Raw genomic sequence first — 18,142 nt, forward strand, 5'->3', positions numbered from 1 at the left:
CGGGTGGAGCGGGGACCGGTCCCCACGGACGGGGCATCGGCGTGGGGACGGTAGCGGGGATGGGGCGGGCCCCCGCCCCATCCCCGCTACCGTCCCCACGCCGATGCCCCGTCCACCGAGCCGGTGGGGAAGTTTTCGTTGCGGTCCCACCGGGGATGCTCGGAAATGCGGCGGCAGGCGAGTGCTTTTGCAGGCAGGCGTGGGGAAGGAGCGCTGCTCCGCTCGGCTCCTCTTGCTGCCTCCCCTGCACCATCCCCCTTACTATTATTATAAATATATATATATATTTATTTATTTGTTTTTCTTATGGTGCTGTCAAACTCGCTTTAAACCGGGCTTCACGTTAGGCTTGGCTGTCTGGGCCTAGCCCCTTGCTAAGCTCACCTGGGTGGAAAACTCTGGGCTATTCTTTAGGCCCTGAGGTAGCAGGGAACTTTCTGCAGAGATGCTGACAGGCTGCTCGGAGCCCTCCGTGTCCCCCTGGCCTCTTCCTCCCAGCCTCACAGCAGGTGCCTTCAGCTCTAAGTGCCTTTCCCTGGGGATATGGAGAGAGCCAAACCTCTCCATCACCTCCTGCCCCCAAAAGCCCTTCTGAAATAAGGTGTGTAGCCTGGCCCTCTCTGCGGAGAGGGAACAAACTGCATGTGACAGATGCTACTCACATCACTTTAGTGCATTGCTGGGGAGCACCAGGAGGTGCTGCGATAAGGGCAACAGAGGAAACTACAAAGTACGAGATGTTCAGACTCATCTGTTGATCAGGGGCTAATTACTTCTTTTAAGTAATGCCAAACTTCAGAGCAGGCCTGCTCAGCTGTGTTTTACTGAGGTCTACAAGGTAATTTTCTGAAGGTCTGCTCGCTTATGCAGAGGTCCACTAAGCAGCTCTGTGGAGGGTCTGCTCTGCAGTGAGCAGGGCACAGCTCTGCTGAGCCAGCTGGGCACTGCTGCGGACCACCTTCACTACTGGGAAGCTGGGAAACCTGCTGGGAGTGATCCCCGAGGGAGTGGGAGGACAGTAAGAAATGACGGGATCTCCCACAAGAATACCTGAGATGTCTCAGCAAGGTCTGGATGAAACTTCCTCGCAGTCTGGATCTGGGATGGAGTCAGCTGCTTGGGTGGCTGTGCCTGGCTCTCGCTGTCCTGCCAGACGCAGCAGGCCGTTCCCTGCGCCTCAGGACCCACTGAGAAACGAGTCTTGCGATGGACAGGATGAACTTTTCACAAACACTTCAGCCCCAAAAGCACCCTGAGTCCTCCTCTCAGAAAACATTTGGGAGCCTGAGTCGCATGCATTAACTGGAGATTGCACCTGCTGACTTCAGAGGGATGAATTATGGAAAAGAAAAAGAAGTTTATTAGCATTTAATTGAAAGAATTAATCTCAGCTGTTTCACACTTCATGCTGTTTGTTTACCTTTTGTAGTTTTCCTGGTTTGGAAATGAGTTAAATAATTTTCAGGTTCTCGATGCCATAATTTTTTGTCTGCAGGCATTGCAAAGGTGTAACTGCCTAGAAAGTTACTGTGCCTACTGCAGTTAGAGGCATGTAAGTGATGAAGTGTTTCTGTTGATGTGATATCTCTGTGAAAACACATAACAGTAATCAGATCTAAGGTTAAAATTAAAGGGGCATTTAATTATCTCTTTAGGCAAAAAGATTGACTCCATATTTTCTTTTTTCAGTTGAGGGCATGTGGGGACGATGACAGTGGAGACAACTAGGCACAGAAACACACCTTTCCATGAAATATTTATCTGCTTTTTCTTGAACTTTCCTTTAAAGTTTAAAGATCACCTGTCTCTCAGGCCTGTTTTTGTTTTTGTTTTCTTTTTGCCTTAGGAAGAGTCTTTAGAAGGCGGTGGTAGATGAAAATAGCTGTGGCACATGGTTACTTCTGTGTTACACAGCATGGCCATGTTTTTGGTGGTTCTTGAATTTGAGAAGAAAACCCTGATAAAGTAAGGAACAGACATACCCTCATGAAAGCTGAAATAAAATCGGGAGAGTTTTTTCCTAAACAACATTTGCAGAGGATCACTAAATGTATTTCTGCTCTGGGTTGCCAAGTCTGGTTAGGAAGAGTGATTTTTTTTTTCTTCCTTTTTGAGGCTTTAGGTTTGGTTTAGAGGATAGATGAGAAAAATGATGGGGTCGTATGCAAAGTGATACTTAAATGAAAGGTGAAAGGTTTAAAAATGAAAGGATCAGAAACTGTAAGAGTGTATAATCAGAATAAATACTTAATGCTGAACAAATGAAAAGTGGTGGGGAGTAAATGTCCCTGGAGGTCATTCCATCATTCTCACACTTTATGCCTATGATAAAATACAGTCAGACTTCGTAGTGAGATGTCAATCAAATATTATAGTCAGTTTTTCTTATGTTATTTTGAAATCTGTAGAATAGCAATGATTCTTTTTAACTGGAGCTAGATGACCGCTTTCTCTGGGCCTGTAATACCCATGTTTAATGCTGCTGGGGTGGGGGCATCATCTGTGTTTTCCCTCAAAAGTATTATAAACATAATAACTTTTGAGGAAATAATATTTTTCAGGCTCCCTAGAGAAGTTTAGGGAAAGATAAGAGGGAATTCTGTTTAGAGCTTTGAAACCAAACCTGTGATTGCAAACCAATCCTGCTACATAGCCAGAAATAGCATACTGCAAATTGTCAAATGTGTTAGAAATCGCACGTTGGGTATAGCTAAACTGCGGAACCAACTTCTTTTTTTTTTTTTTTTTTTTTTTTAAACTGGATGGTGTTTGGATCCTGTGACATAGTATCGCAACAAGTGAGATGCTGGTGTGTTACAGTCTGTCGCTGCTGGATCTTGCGAGATCAGGGGAGGGGAGGGGTGTGTGCGTGCCTGGCAGTACTGCATCAATGCAACAGCAGGTCTGCAACTTTTCACACAACTTTTCTGGTCCTCACCCTCCTGCCAGTCTGAGGTTATCGCAGCTGCAACCGAGTGTTTAAGTTGTGGCCTTGCAGCATCCTCGTGCTAGCCCACCTAGCCCACCTGTCCTTCCCAGCCCTGCACCAGCTCTGCAGCCCTAGCAGGAAAGGACTGTGGCTGTCTCTTGCTCTTCCATGATTATGCATTAATTTATTTTTTGGAACAGATTGCCATTTGTGTCAAGCTGTGTGGTTTTGTGACGTGTAGATCATTTTGCTTGTGACCTGACCTTGGTCCCCGTGGTAGGCATGGATGCGTTAATCACTTTTTGCGTCTCTGAAGTGGGTGTGCTTCCCTTATTTTGGAAATGAATTCTTTATCTCTGTTTCTTCAGTGTTCCCCAAACCCCAATTTTTTTGTGTAAGATTCCCTTCTCTAAGGGATCTCAGAGTGCCTCGAGAACAGCTATATTTAGCTGCTCAGTAGTAATATGGATATACCAAGTATGGTATAAACAACTCATTAAGAAACTTCAAAATCATTTTTCCTGCCTTTGCTGGGGAGATGTGTTTTTATTATTATACCAATAGTACAGATGGAGAAAACGAGGCTCAGAGAGGTTTCGTGACCTGCTGAAGGTCAGCAGATGCTGGTAGTAGCCTTGAGTGTCTTGGTCCAAACTGTAACCTCAAGAGAATGCTTAACTTTATGCAGCAGGTTAAGCAATCTTGTAATGGTACTCTTTAAAGATGTTCACTACTAAACTGTGGTGAGTCATCTATATTTAGCAGGATGCTACTATCATTGTGCTTTTTAAGTAAAGTGCTTTTAACACAGTTTATTCTAAGGAGAAGTGCATGCACTGAAAATCTGTTCTTTGTAGTTTTCTCCTTGTGGAGCATTAATGCTGTCTTCCCTTTTGTAAATGTTCAGAGAGAAATTTAGCTCCTGGTTGTTTAACAGACAGTAGTGTAACAAAGACAGTTCCCTGGTTAATACTACCTTGTGTTTGCACAGTCATTTACGAGCATTAACTAATTGAGAGTCTCCAAACTTACTTTGTGAGGGCAGTCAGTTTGATTTATAGCGTGGAAAGCTGAAGTGTACAGAGGTGAAATGCTTTGCTTGCTGTCAGGTAGGGCATCTGCCCAGCCTCTCCTTTAAAGAAGCCACCGTTACAGGGCTCCTAGTCATATGCCACCCCACTTTTCTCTCACAAACATTTCATGTCTTACGCACCAGGGAGAAAGCACATTATTAATTATGCACGGTGAACTGTTGTGAGGGGTTTTTTTCCTTACATGCTTACATCTCTTTGGTTTTGGAGGTCGCTTGTGTCCATTCTGGCTTCTGCCTTTTTTGTTTATTGCTTGAGCTGGGCTGAGGACAAATGCTCTGTTTCATCAGGATTGAGGAATTTGGCTTCATTCTGAGTGGAAATAGAAGTGAAATGCTTTGATGGTTTTAAAAGGAAATTTTTGAGAGAAATTCCATCTTAGGACAACCAGTACTTTGTTTCTTTGTGTTATTATAATGCAAGAAAATACGCTAAGCAAAAAGATATTTTCATGTGAAAAGTCAAAACTTTTCATCCCAAAGGTGCTTAAGTTGGATGCTCCTGTATTTCTGACAATTTTACCCTCTTTTTCTTTTGAAACACAGTTATGATCTTACAAAACATCCTGCATTTGATAGGGTTTGTTTTAGTGGATGTATCTACAGTGAAAGCCTTAGTGCTTGCTATTTTCTATTTCTACAGGACGTTTAAGAACAACAGTGATAAAAACCAACTTGCAGCAATTGGTGGTATCTGCGCACAGTCTCTATCTATTATTTTTGCCATCCTGACACATGTATGCAAACACCCTGTACACGTACGTGGCATTGTCTGTGTCCTTGAACGCTGTTTGCACCAACAGAACCAGATACGGCATGCGAACTAAGACAAGTTGCTATTTAAGAAATACAGCCCCTTTGTTAATCTGTGTTTTCCCTTCTGGAGCAGTCACTGGAGAAGTCAGAACAGGACTAGCAGATCGAGCTCTAGCTCTTATTGCTCGTGCATGTGCAGAGCCACAGCTCTCCTCCTGGCAGCACAGCAGTCCTTATGCATTTGCATATCTGCATTAAGTTAATTTGAAGTGTAATTTTGGTATTAGATTGATCAGATTGCTTACTTGAGGATAAAAACTCGTGTGTTTTTTCCTCACATCCTCACGAGTCAGCCTAGTGATGAGAACAGGAGCTAGATTGTGTTTCACAAGCATCAGCAGGAGAAAGCCGATGTCTGAACTCCACTTGGTTACGTCTGGGCTTCAGTTTTACTCAAAGTGCTGAAGGCAGGGCTGTCATTTTGGTGGGGGACATGACACACTGTTTACAACGTGTGTTGCATTTCTGCAGTGGCCAGTCTAAGCAGCGCTGGCTCAGGTCAGGCTGCTGGTCTGCAGTGGTGTGGCCAGCACTGGATGGCTTCAACGGGGGGTGCCAACCCCCCAACCCCCCCCCAGCGAGCAATTGGTACCAAATGTGAGTCTGGTGCCATGTCAGTGCTACAGGTTGCCCTAGGATGAGGTAGGTGTATGTATTGTTCTGGACTTCAAAGCCTCCTCAATCCAATTTTCTCATGATTTCTCTTAATGTCCACATTCCACTTCCTTGCTGTAAAATGAACTAAGTCGTACATACTCCTCCTACCAACGCACAGCAACTAAAATGTCCATTTTGCCCCCTTTCCCCAGGGAAGCCCCCTCCGCGTGCAAAGCAGCAGGCGCAGAACTTCCCCCCTTGCCAGGAGCGGGGTTGAGCTGGGGTAACCGAGCCCCCTTTTGCAGCCTCTTCAGTTATTGGGGGGGCTTGGTGTGAGCCCCGCTGGGCACCCAGACCTCCGCCTCCCAGCTGGCTCGGGCTGCAGGGGGGATGTCCAGGCACAGCTCATCCCCTGCCTGGCGCATTAACGGCATCTGCCAGGAGCAAGGGGGTTGGTATACCCTCTCTGCGTGCCCACTGGGGAGATTACTTCCTAATCCTCATTAATTAGAAGTTGGCTAATGCCTGGAAGCATGAGGGTGTAGTGCTGCTATGCTTTTTTTCTTTCCCTTTTATTATTATTTTTTTTTCATTCTACCTGACATCTCTGTGGATGTTCCCAGTATCCTTACACATGCACAGGCCTCTGATTTCTTCTGAGGTCTTGACTTTACGATAACACGGGCTAATCATTCCTAGCAATTAATTATGGTCTCTGTTTAGAATAAGCAGAAAATGTAAAAGCAGAAATGGAAAGGAAAATCATACTAGTTTCCTTATGTCCGGTCACGTTTCCCACTCTTCAGTTGTATCGAAAAACCTTTTGTCTTTCTCTTAAAAAACCAAACCAGAAACATAGAGACACCTGTTTCACTTCTCCATAGCCATTTGATAATTTCTTCCTACCTAACTCCTCTCCAAATTACATTGTCCCAGCTTTAACTGTGCTTGACCAGTAAGCGTTACAGACTGGTGAATAATGAAACCTTTCTGTGCCTTCTGTATTCTCAGGTGTGCCAGCCAGGAGTAACCACAGCCATTCTAGCTGAGGGTGCACTGTCAGTGTTCACAGTGGCATTTTAATACTTCCAGCATCCTTTTCAGCCTCTGCCTTTAAACATCCTAACAGCTTGCTTGCTTTTTTGACCACCGTTGTACGTTGAACAGATGTTTTCATTGAGCCGTTCACAGTGATACCAAGATATTTTCCTCAAGTGATTGCATTTGAATTAGAGCCCCATGGTATACAAGTGGTTCAGATTATTCTCTCAAGTTCTTATTACTGTACGTTTGGTAATGTTGAATTTCATCTTGCACTGTGCTGCCCACTTGCCGAGCTTTGTCAGATCCCTTGGAAGTCTCTCTCAATCTTCTTTTGTCTCAGCCAGTCCAAATCACTTTGCCAGCTCCCTGTCTCTCTTCCAGATATTAAGGAATAGATTAAACCACCCCAGAGCTGGTATGAAACCTGGGGGTAATCCCTTGTAATCGCGGCCAGAGCAAGAGCAGGGGGAGAGGGACACCCGCGCCTCCAAGCCTGGGCACCGAGTGGTGGGGCAGCAGCTCTGGACTCAGCCTGAACCCGAGTGGCACGAACCCCACGGGGGGGAGGCAAGGGGGGAGGTTTCCCACCCCGAGCAAGCAGGGGACAGGGCTGGCACCAAACTGGCATCCTACCCAGGACGGTTTAGCAGGTGCACTTTGAAGTGACTGAAAATTCATCACTTAATCCTGTCGTTTTCCTTCCAAAATCTGAGTGGATTGAAGGGCCACAGTTCCTCTGAGCAGAGGTTGAGCTGGTTTGTCTCCTGATGCGTGCTTGTAGGGGCTTAGGAAATTTGACCAGTTTAACCGATCCCTGCTGCAGCTTCCAGGTTAGCCTGTACCCTCCCTTCAGGAAAGCATGGCTACCTTCGAGCACCACCTGACTTAGCCAGAGCTTGCTTGTCTTTGCCAGCAAGCGCAGCCACTTGAGAAATGTCATTCTCCTGCTGCTTGGCACTTCTGGACTTGTCTTTTGAACATACTGAAATGATTGGGTTTTGACTTTTGCAATTTGGCCTTCAATTTTGTTCGCAGCCTTCCTAGCTACCATCTGTATGAAGCAACTGCTTAGACTGATTTCTTTTGTTTGACCATACAAAGTACTTTCTTGCTTCTCAGGAGTTTTTTGTTCAGGGGCACCAAGTACCTTTTCAGTGACCATGCTGAGATTGCTTCAACACACCACCATACAGAGTATAACAACTTTAATTCCCCTGACTTTGGAGTTAGGCTGTTTTGACTACTTTTGCTTGCAATTGTCTCTACCATTTAAGAGGCACGGTGCAAAGTTCTGGTGCTGTTTTTCTCACAAGGAAGTTGAATTTCATTATGTAGCGGTCAGCGTTACTTTGTGACTCAGGTTGCTCTTTGCATCAGTTGCAGTGTTTTAGCTTCTGAGTGCCCTGGGACTGGCTGTTCCAAGCCCTACCTACGCTCTTGAAGATGCTGCACATTTGTAACCTGCGGCGACACTTAGCTAATTCCTGCACGTGTTGCTGAAGTCACTACTTTTTGCTGTTTTCTTTGACTTTGTTGTTCCTTTGCTTTCACTCCACGCTGCGCAGTAGGTATTCCATTCCTGATCAGAAGGCCATTGGTAAATCCAGGTTGCTGCTATTAGTGAGATCTGATTTTTCAGTTAATTTTTCTCCCTTTTCAATCTCGGCTGTCTAGATGGGATCTGTGTGTGACTCGTCTTGCAGTCTGATGCCTCTGCCTTTTTGCTCACACTGGATTTCCAGGCAGGGCATTAGTCTGTGATGAGTTCCCATGGACTGTGAGATATGTTGGATGCTTCAGCTGTTGGTTAGCATGGCTATTTCATCCCTTTCCTGCACTATATAAAATGGTTATTGCATCATATTGTAGGAAATGGTTCACTGCAGGCTTCAGCATCAAACCTGAAGTGCTCCTTGGAGCCTTTTGCTCCAGCTTCACACTGCCTGCTCCGACTTGTGTTCCCGTGTCGCCTATCAGCCTCAGCTGCACCCTGCGAGAATTTCGGTTTTGCAGTGATATCTAAGAAAATACAGTCCTGCTTCTTGGTTGAAAGGTCCCTGGGTGCTCTTGCAGGGAAAGCTCTGGGTCCCCCTGGCACCTGGGCATCGCTCCCTCTGCCACCTCTCACTGCCTGTGCCAGGGAGGGAGCACTGAAGCTCCTTGAGACCCTGGGGGGGTGGGGGGCAGACTCTGTTGTTTTGCTGAAGCCCTGTGAGAGAGAGAAGGTCCTGGAGGGCTTCTGCAGGTTGATGCTGGGCTCGTGTGGCCGCTGGGCTGTTTCCATAGCTGACCGTGTGCTTGAACTTTGCTGTCTGATGGGGTTTGATGTCTGAATGCCTCCGTTGGTTGTGGAGCTGCTAGGCTGCAAGCCTGCTTTGGCTTTCTGGCTGTGTGTTGGGAGCTAGTGGCTCGGAGAGGTTGAGAGGACCTTGGCTGCTTGGCAGAGGGACAGAATAGCCTCAGTCTGTCTGCAGAATGGTCATGTCTTTGGCTTGTCAAGGGCAGCCCTTCCTTTTGCCCCTGAAACAGCTGGTGTGCCCTGGGCCCCTGTTCCGGGGCTCATCTGCACTCACCGCCTGCACTCAGCACCTCCCTCTCCTGCGCTGAAAATGCCTTGGACGCAGAGCATAGCCTTGTGTTTCTCAGCTGCATGGAGTTGCAGCAAGGCTGCGTTTTGCTTATTCTTTGGGGAATGATCCATTTTAGTTCTTCAGCAGCTTTTTTTTGCATATTCTCATCGGTTCTTGCTGCTCTCATCCCTCTTCCCACTGGCTGATTTTTTTTTTTCCTTTTTTTTTGGTAAAACTGCATTTTGGCTGCCACACTGACAACAGTTGTCTGTTTATCCACAGAATGAATAGGTACAATGCGGGCAGGCTTCCTCCACCCACCCTGGCCCCCCTCCTCCAGCCTTCTTGCACCCCCCACCCCCCACCCCGTCCCCTCATCACCCTCCCTGGGAGCTCCAGCCCTGAGCCAGAGGGCTGGAGGGGAGCGCTGCAGGTAAAGGAGGGGGGGGGGCACTGAAGCATCCCACTGCCACCGGCTTGTGTTGCATCCTAATTGCAAATAGCCTTTCCGGCATCAGCAGTTTGTGGGAATAATTGACAGGAGGTGCCGGCGAGGTGCTGAGTCAGAGCAAGGTGTGCTTGCCAAGTCACTGCAGCAGAAGGAGCCCGCTCGCCTTGCGTGGAGGGAAGCCAATGGACGGTGGGTTTCCCAGCTGCCTTTTGGGCCTCTTTCTTTCCTTCTGAGGCTGCAATTCATCAGCAGTGATGCTATGCATGTAAGGGAGAAACCAGGTGCTGCAGGGTGGGGGGAGTTCTTTTTTTTTTTTTTTTTTTTTTTTTTTTAAAGACTGTGAGCAGTGGGGATTAGGAGATGTGGGTTCCCTTCCCACCTGCTGCCACTGGGTCTCTGTGCTGCCATTTCCATGCTCTGAGCAGGCAGAAGGGCTAGAAAACACATGTTGGGTGTCAGGGACAAGTGAGTGGCTCTAGTGACAGATTATTGTTCCTTGGTTGGGGAAAAGGAGCACATGACACCACAGCCAGGCAAGGGAGATAGCTTAGCAAGCCAAAAAAGCTGCAAAATAAAATGACTTAAAAGGTGTTTTGTCTTGTCCTTCCTGAGGGTTGCTTCTGCTGCAGTGTCCTACCATTTGTTTAGGGGGTTGAAATGAGTTGTTTGACATGCAGGGAGATGAGTCCTTGTCCTATATGCATCTAAAACCTGATGGACCTCCAGGTCAGCCTTGTGAGAACTTTGCCATTTACTCCTGGCCTTCCTGGGTGTGGCTAGCATCAGTGTTTGTACCACAGCTGAATCTGTCCCAGAGATCTGCATCCTTTCCTTGCACCAGGGTGACTGCATCAGTCTTTGTCTTTCTCCCCCTCTCTAGCACAGGACACCATTTTCCTGCTTTGGACAGAAGTCTGTAATCATTTGCACAGTGATCTAAATATATGTGTGTCTGATGTGTGCTGCATTTTTAGGAAGGGTATATTATTTTTGCTTTGAGTAACCACTGTATAGAAGGAGGTAGGGAGCACAAAGAAGGAGGCCCACATACTTTTTAGAACCTTTCATATCTATGCTGCGCACCACCCCACCCACGTTTTTATGCTAATCTTTGTATAATCTTTCTCTTCACTGACTTAGGTAACAGCCACATTCTCTAGATCATCATGCAGCTGATGGGAAAACTGAGGTGCAGCGATGGGAAGTGCCTTGCTCACAGTCATGCAGGATTCCTGTGGCCAAGATGGGGCTAGAGCCTGCATCTCCAGATTGCCAGCCCGTGCCTCCTCCATGGGAGTGTGCTGCCTGCCCACTGATTTAGTCAGTGGCCTGCTGAATCCTTTCCCTCCTGAGTTTTCATGGCAGTGGCTCCTGGATGGTTATTGATTTTTGAGTCTTTAAAGAAAATCTGCAGTGACTAAATTGAATGTGGTTCTTCTCTCCTCCTTGCCTGGGCCACCTCCACAATGAAAGCCATGAACGGCACCCCCGGAGAGGTGGCCCTGGGGGCACAGGGCAGGGCATTGCGCGCGCGCGCGCGTGTGTGTGTGTGTGTGATGTCTGTCCTTCTTGTCTCCAGCTTGCTGCCTGCTCACGTACTGGGTGCAGGCTGTGACGCTGGTGGCAACCTTCAACCATCTGTGGCTTGAGGATGTGTTGGAGAAAGCCTTGCCCCGCCGGGTTCTGCTGCGAGGTCAGCCAGGGCTAGCTTAGTGCTCAGGCTCGGCTTGAGGGGCCCGCAACAGTCCACTGCATGGCTGCCCTGCCTTCGGTTTGTGTTCAGTTCCCCACATCTGTAAATCAAGGGTCTAGAGAGAAGCAGTGAAAAAAGATGTAGCAACAAAAATGCAAGGTGATTTCATAGTTGCTTCAAGTGTGGGTTTTGCCATGGATGGTGGAAATGTGCGAGCCAGGGCAGTGCTACAGAGAAGAGTGGATCTGGTCCTCCTGCGTTTTGAAGAATTGTCTTCATTGCTCAAGGGAACCTTAGCCTCCATCTGGCTGAGTGCTGCCCTCCCTCCCTGTCCCCTCTACCCTTGCTGCAGCTTCACTCTGGAAATAATAATAAAAAAATAATAGAGCATTGTCTGTTACAATTGGGATTTTATGAGGTACCTATGGGAATTAAACACTCAGTTCCCTCAGGCTTCCTTTAAACAGCCTAGCTGACATGAATTGATGTTGAAAATAAGCAAGGAGAGGAAGCGGTCCTGTCAGCAGTGCCGTAGCTTTCTCGGCGTGTTTGATGTAGCAACCACCGTGGTAAAGCTTATTTAGCTGTTAAGGTTTGTGGGTCAGGAGCTGGGACTGGAGCCTTCAAGAGGTCTCTGATGTGAGTGGACCTTATGCCCTTGCCTCCTCGGGCCCTGGGCTGAGGGTCTCTTAAAGCACTCAGAAGTACTGTGGAAACACCAGTGTGTAAACACTGCGCTGTGCTGGGGCTTGAAAAATGCACCTGATGTCTGCTGGGCCAAGGACTAACCCTGCTATGAGCCAGTCCAGCATGGCAAAGCTCTGCAAAACCAACTTTCCTTTCATTCCCAGAGAGTGAAAATGTGCATTGATGATGAGGTGTAGGATTTAATCGCAACCTGTTGCCAACAGCAGCGATAGCATTTGCTCTGGAGACAGCTGAGATTATTTTGACACATGCAAGAGCCCTTTCTCACTCTTTTCCTCCATCACCAAATAACCACAGTTGGCATCAGTTTTCCACCAAGAAATTCAGTGACAATCATCATCATTTTAATTAAAAGTAAGCAAATATGGTATAAAAAAATAAAACAACTGCTGAGAGACACCAAACAAGTAGCTGAGTATGGCTGTCACTTAGAACAAGCCAAGACACAAGCAAGATGAAAAAGCTGCCTTCATCCTCGATTATGAGTGAGAACCCTTTCTGGGATTTTGTTTTCATGGCTGAAAAGAGTTGTACACTGTATTTTAAGTCTCTTTCTGGAATGTTTTCCTCTGGCCCTATAGCCAGGGCACAGCTGGCAGCTTGTCCTGCAGCTGCAGGAGGGGAAAAGCGACTCAGGTGGGGATGTTGCTGACCCTGTGAGCTGGTGCAGAGCCAGTGCATCCCAGAGAGCCACTGCCGTCCCCTGCCTGTGACCCGCTCCTAGCTCCCCCTCACCCCTTGGCTCTGTGGCACATGCCTCCTGCATCTCTCACCTTTATGAAAATGTTCGCTGTGTGGCTTGATGGACACACACACAAAAAAAACCCCAAAAACAAAAGAAAAGAAAAAAGTGCCTGCTCCTCACTGTGAATTTATGTGAAATGGACCCAAATTGTGGAAATCTCATTAAATTAGCCAACTGTGTAAGATTTCCATTCATTTTCATTTTGCTCAGAGAACAGCTTGGCTTCTTCTCTCTGATTCAAAGAGTTATTCAGCCTTGGAGCTCAAAATCAAATCACAATCTAAAATCAGACCGGGTCTCCTTAGCTCAGCTTTTAAAACAAAAACGTATTACACTCAAAGTACATTAAAGATAAAAGGCTGTCTTAATGCAATAATATAACTGGACAGTCAAAATAAAGCAGCACTGGGAAATGCATAAGTTAATGATGCCTTGTTATGTATCCTGTATCTTTTATGGCATGATTTTTATAGTCTAAGTGGTAGTAAGATTAGAGGTAGGTGAATAATTTATAGCAAATAATTTATTTAATGAATTCCTCTTCCATTTCTATTTGCAAATTGTTTGTGAACATCCTGTGGTTTCTTTGCATTTTACTTATTTGAAATTACTTACTGAATAGCTCCTACAAATAATATTTGACATACCGCATGCTTATGAGCAGGGTGTTTTTTTTCTGTTTCCTTTGCGGGGGAGCAGTATTTCAGCTCCAGGTTTGGTTGCTCGGCTCTGATACACAGCAAAAGTTCACGCCACAGTATTTCAGTGTCCCGACAGCTTAAAGTCATTGTTAGAATTAAACTGTTTCTGAAAGGTCTCAAGAATTAGCTATTACTTTTTTAATGATTATTCAGATTATTTATGTGAATTGGCGAGTTCAAATTTCACTTTTGCGAGCATGTGCTAAAATTGCTTCAAACGTGTTACTTCCTTGTACATTCGCGTCACTAAATTAGAATAGTTGCAGAAGTGAACAGGAAGACGTAAGGTCCGCAGTCAGCAGTGTGCCGGCATATGCTTGACTTCAGGCATATTCTTGAGTAGATGCATAAGTGGTAGAGTGGCAAAAGATGAATTTCAGCATATGTTTAAGTGGTTTGCTGAATTAGGGCCCAAAATATAGAACAAAGCAAAATTATCTTTCATGAAAGTGAACATATGAGATAATTTTGTTTCCTTATCTGTAGTTGTGGGGTAGTGCATTTTGCAGATCGAGGTGGGGGTGATATAAATGCTGCACCAGCCTGCAGTGTTTCTGATTTCATCACATACAAGAGAGTTCATCTGAAATTTCCCACACATGTCATTCTCTGCTTTTTCCCCTTAAATATTGGGGGAAATAACATGAAGAACTGGAAAAAATCCCAGCCATTAGTTTTACTTACTACTTTATTTATATCTTAATCTTTCAAGATTTCCTATATTTTGGAATATTTTCCACGTGCTTTTATTGGCTACTCATCTCTCAAAAAAAAAGTTAATTTGGAAATATTAGATAATCCTTGAGAAACGTGACCCTCACAGAAAGGAGGGCTTTCTGTGGTTCTGTGGGGAATAGGTATGAGTTACTTTAGTATCTTAAAGGGCTGTTGTGACAATATCAACTGGGAAAGGTCTACATTGCTCTGTGCATCTTTTGGAGGCTACATGTTGTGGAAAGCAGCTTCTGAAATGATGTGGTGTACCCTTCAGTTCTGTAATGCAGGTGGTGTTGGGTTGGCCTGCCTGAAAACTATGGTTAGGTAATTAGTTTTGTGGGTTTGTGAACAAGTGAGACCTCATCTCCTTCCCATTTGTGCCTTCAGGCTGCCCTGTGCGGAGTCTTTTATGTCTAGTAGAGGGTTGAGCATGGCCTGGTCTTTCCCCCATATCAGTGAGTATCTCACCTGTACCTACCCACCTAACTTCAAGAACCTTATGGGAAGAGAAGTAACATCTTTGAGGACTTTTACTCTTCTGTCAAAGGAGGGATGGGTGCAGGGGCCTCGGGTCCCGGGGAAGCAACTGTTTGTGGGCCACCATGCCCATGGGCATATTGAGTGGAGTAGCTAGCAGAAGTCCACAGATGGCTCAGGCCAGTGTGGTCTGGAAAGAGAAAGAGCCATCTCTGGGTGGTGGGTGATGTGTGGGAGGCAGCTGCAGAAGTAGGCAGTGACTTTTGGGTGAGGAAGTGTGACTGTTCCTGCTGACTTGCAAGAGCTGAAATGACCTCTTTGGAGCAGAGATTCAAAGGAGTAAGATGACGTTTCTTACGCTGCAGTGATCAGAAATGCATCTGAGCCATGCACTGTACCAAACCCCAGACCAGATATATCACAAGGATAAGCCTGCAAAATGTGGTGATAGGTGTCCATCAACACTTTGTATGCAAGCAACTTACACAACGGACATGAGAAGAGGGCTTTTTCTAAAAGGGAAGGGTGTGGGCTTCTGGACGTATTTATTGCCCCTTAAGCAGTGGCCTAGATCCCAGTCTTGCACACATGGAAATCAGCGGGGCAGTTTCAGCTTTGTGGGGTTGGGAAGGTGAGGGAACATTTGTCAGACACAGGAAAGGAGGAATGTAGCCACGCTAGCAGTGTGTGCTGCAGGGGGGATGGGGGAGTCCCTGAACAGGTGTGTTTCCCCATCTATATTCTTATTTATCAATCTGTGCCCCTCACCCACTTCCCCTTCTTCATGTCCTGTCGTGTGATTTCAGCTCCAGGATTGGAGAAGACCCTGCAAGGAAAAGCTGGCAGTGGAATTACGAATTTTGCACCAGTAGTCTTCTCTCCTCTTTGTAGGGCTTTCAGAACATTAATCGCATAAAATTTATCCAGGCTTACTGCTCATCCCCAGCACCTTTAATGACCCCAGCGATGAACATTGTGAAATTAAAAAGCAATCACCTATACCAAACAAGATAAACAGCAAATGGTCCCAGAAGTCTGCCACGTGTCCTTACACGCTACAGGGGTGCCTTTAGCAGCAAAATAAGTAGCACTGCATTAGGTTTACAGGGGCAATGATGCTATATCCTACAAGGGCTGTGGGCACTCGTATCTATGACAGGAACAGCATCAAGAGACTGCCTGAGGCAATTGCATCCTTGTTATTTTGGGACCAGAGCCTGGCCAGCTCAGGAAGGTGGGAGATCAAAGGCCACTTCTGAATTTAGCTTGGGCTCACTTTCCTAGAGCCTTGGGATGAAAATGGCAGAACAGGTTAGTCTGAAAAGAAGTGTGGCTATGTCTCCATCCAGTGGCTAGTGCCACTGATGACGAGTTGGCATCCCACAGAAATTCAGCTTTCTATGGGGAGATGTCCCAAAAGGAGGATGTGGCAGAGGGGAGGCTGCCTTCCTAAAACTGACTTTTACAGAGATCTAAGATGTGTCTTGTCTTCTGCATTTCGGTGTTGCTCTCTCTTCAGTGCTATAACAGATCTGTTAATAGTAGCAATATAATAATAATAATATAATAATTATTAACTGGTTTACGTTCCCTTGGGAAAGATCCTGGTTGTGCCAACTGGTTCTGCAGGGGCTGCTATGGGGTGGTGCACGGTTTCAGACCTAAATGGCTGTGGCCATACATCAGGCTCTTTGTGTGTCTGTCACAGTCAGCCAGGACAAGTCGAAACAGGCAAAAGGAAAGAAAACAGACAAATTTCTGCATCCACAGCAGCTGGAGTGAACGTCAAACAGATGGGCTCTTCCACCCCGATTATCCTAACCTCCTAAATATAGAAATACGGGCTTTTTTTTTTTTTTTTTTTCTCTCCTTCTCCTCTATTTTTTTTTTATAAATTTAAATTACCCGAGGGGGTGGTGTTAGCACACGCTAGGGCAGTGCTAACGAGTGCAAATAGAAGTCATCTGCTGACAGAGTCAGATCACGGCTTGTGCTCATGACTCTTCCCCCCACCCTGCCCACACACCCTTTTTCCATTAGAGGTGTGGGGACTGATAGGGGCTGAAGCAGCCCTGCCTGTGGGGCAGGGGCGTATGTACATGTGCATGAACAGGTTTTTATTTCAGATCTAGTCCATGGTTATGCAGCTATGCAGAGTAAATAAGCACCAAAGAAAAGGGGTAAGAACTGCATGTCCTTGCCTCCTCCTGCAGATGGTTTGGTAAGTAGATGGGGCAGCTGTACTACAAGTCATGGAGGAGCTTGCAGCTCTTGTGGTTATCATTGCACAAGTACGCTGATAGGTGTGGGGTAGAAAGGTGTGGGGTCTGCTTTTATTGTGTCCCCACTCATGTTTTTATACAGTGTGCCTGAACACCCTTGTCCCTTTTGTCTTGCAGTGGCTGACTCTAGTAAGGCAGCATTTTGTGTGATTTTTGGATGACTTTGTACTGAGGACTTGGGTAGGGAGACTGCTGTTGTTTTTATTTTCCAGTGGGGAAACACAGCACCTTGCCAACACTGTGTTTTCCATTCACCTTCCAGATTTCTTTTGCTTTTTCTTGTCCTGGGACTGCATTTTGTAACTGTTCTCAGGCTTTTTCTCCCTGCCCAGCCACGGGAGCAGGAGGTGGGGGGAGGCAGGAGGAGCTGCTGCCTGAAGAACATGGTAGAGTGGAGTAGACACATGTCTCACCCCTGCACTCTTGGTTTCTTGCACCATGGTGGGTGCGTGCTCCTCGGCCTTGCTCTTACCACCTCTAGCAAGGGAATGACAGGGGCTGGTTTCAAAGGTGCTGGCAGAGAAAAACATTATATCGGTGCAATGTTACTATTACCACCATTATCATAACCTAAGACATGTAATGAGGATAAAGGTTTGCAGCAGAACTGCACTGACCTGGGGCCCAGCCAAGCAGAACTGTAATGTTTTTCCCTTGTCAGTAAGTACACGGGTGTGTTGTGCTCTGTGGATGTATCTGTGCTACCATCAGTGCAGATATACAAATAGACCATGAATAAGACTTCAGAGACTCCCTGACACAGAGATTCTTTATCTTATGGGCTGCTCTCCACCTAAGGGTAGCGCATGGTTCATTAAAGCTCCCAGGGCTCATTTTGCTTGTGTGCTCATGCTCTCCTGCAGAAACCCAAACAGTGGCAACCTTAATCCCAGGTGCCAGAGTGCCATACATACCGTTGCCCTCTATAGGATCTGCATCTTCCTTGGAGGTCTCCTGGGTGCAGGAGGGGTCGGCAGCTGTTGGGAGGAGACTGGCTGGGGAAGGTGTGGGGCTTCCACTGTGGAAGAAGGCCTCGAAGAATAGATTCAGCCAGCAGCTGGCAGGGTGACAGAGCTGTAGGAAATCCTGCCTTGGGGCAGAAGGATGAAGCTGGTGGTTTCCTGAGGGTTGCTGCACAGGGAATTGTTACTCCTGGTCTTTTCAGGGTATGTTTGTTATGCCGAGGTGATGCAGAGTAGTGTTGTCTGGACCGTAAAGCACCCAAATGCTATAGGTACTGGGTAGAAGAGCAAAAGCAGATACATCTGGAAGGTCCCCTGGGAAGCAGCGTGTGCTTGGCATGGCGGGGGTCATTCCAGCAG

The 18,142-nt window shown here is 46.6% G+C and overlaps 1 protein-coding gene across 2 annotated transcripts in view; it reads left to right on the forward strand.

Annotated features, from left to right (window-relative positions):
* The window catches only part of IGSF11 (immunoglobulin superfamily member 11), a 107,528-nt gene that overhangs the window by 254 nt on the left and 89,132 nt on the right, over positions 1-18,142 (forward strand). The gene's annotated exons all lie outside the window — the stretch shown is intronic.

The sequence above is a fragment of the Falco cherrug genome, chromosome 5 (assembly GCF_023634085.1).
Source record: "Falco cherrug isolate bFalChe1 chromosome 5, bFalChe1.pri, whole genome shotgun sequence".
Lineage (NCBI taxonomy): Eukaryota > Metazoa > Chordata > Aves > Falconiformes > Falconidae > Falco > Falco cherrug.